The sequence below is a fragment of the Colobus angolensis genome, unplaced genomic scaffold, assembly GCF_000951035.1.
Source record: "Colobus angolensis palliatus isolate OR3802 unplaced genomic scaffold, Cang.pa_1.0 Scaffold388, whole genome shotgun sequence".
Lineage (NCBI taxonomy): Eukaryota > Metazoa > Chordata > Mammalia > Primates > Cercopithecidae > Colobus > Colobus angolensis.
The window spans coordinates 2,230,880-2,232,336 of NW_012117243.1; positions in this window are offsets into that span (position 1 = coordinate 2,230,880).

Genomic DNA, 1,457 nt, shown 5'->3' on the forward strand with positions numbered 1-1,457 from the left:
AGAAGGCTCTCAGCCAGTATAGCCTTCAGACCTGGGTGGAAGAACCCCCTTACCCTTATCCCCTGGGTTTAAAGGGCCCAGTCTGGCCTTCTGGGGGTTGTGGGGGGGGTGTGCCCCTCCCCATAGACCTAGAAGTCTGTAGGTCCAAGGGGGCTGGCTACCAAGAGATCATGCTGCCCCCTCCCTCCCAAGACGTGGATGGAATACCCAGCCCAAAGGGCCGCATACCAGCTTCCAAGGCCTGAGCCCTAGAAAGGGCAGACCTGATCCCTGGAGAGCTCACAAAGGGGCAGCTGTTTGCTGGGGCATAAAAGAGTTTGGAAATGTGGGCTGGATAGGAGAGGAGGGAGTCTCCGTGGGTGCCCAAGAGGCCCCCCTAGGAGAGAGGGAGCTTGGGTGGGGAAGGGAAGGGGCTCTGTTCATTGGCCAGGTCTGCTATTTGTGTCTGGCCCATAACTCGGAAGGGTCTGAAAATTCTAAGTTGTCTCTGGCCTTCTAGGCTGCTATAATGCTACTTTTGTCAAGGGAGGAGGAATACATGACAGTTTGCTAGCTTGATTAACACTAGAAAATAACTAGAAGGAGGGGGTTTGTACTTTTGCCCTGAACCCCACAAACCAGAGGGGTTTAGTTGCATATGTACTTTTTTTAAGGGCAGGCTGAACCCTATTTCATTTTGCAATGCTTTCATTTGTGTCAACATATGAAGTACAGTGTCCAGAATATACCAGGAGCTTGACAAACGCTGGCTTTCTGTATGAAAAATTGTGCAGTCAGCTGAGCCATACTGTATTAGTAATAAGCCTGTTTGTTTGATGTAAAATGCTTGTATTGACACACAAAAAGGGGAGGAATGTTTGTAGGTAAATTGTTTGCCTGAAAGTCACATTAATCAGGGTGACCCAGGGTCTTCATTTCCCCAGGCCCTTGCACCAGTCCTCCTCCTACAGCCTTGCGGCACTGTCTGACCTCTGAACACCCCCCATTTTCATCTTGCCAAGTTGTGACTAGTACGTCCCCTTAGTGAAAACTTTCCTGTGAAAAATACAGTTTCCAAACCACACGGAGCTGTTCAGAACTCCAAGGATGGACTTCAAAACCTCTGATTTATTTCAGTCTGTACAGTCCTGGGGCACAGCTCCATTTCTTCTCAAGGAAGAGCCAGTGACTCAGAGGAGAGAGGAATTTTAAGGGAGGGTAGGCACTGTTTTGTCTAAAGTCATGCAATTTGAGTGAAAAATTCACCCATCTCTCTGGTAGGTGGATTAGAGCAGCCACTGTTCAGGTGTCTCAGTTAAAAACCCCACTTTGCAAATGGAAGTTTGGAATCCTTTTGTGGAGCATGGGATGACCTCCAAAGCCACTGTCTCTTTCAAAGTGAAGCATGCTTTTGCAACAAAATGATTTTAGGGTGTATCTGAAGTGCACTATCCTGTTTCTGCTTAATAAAAGCATGG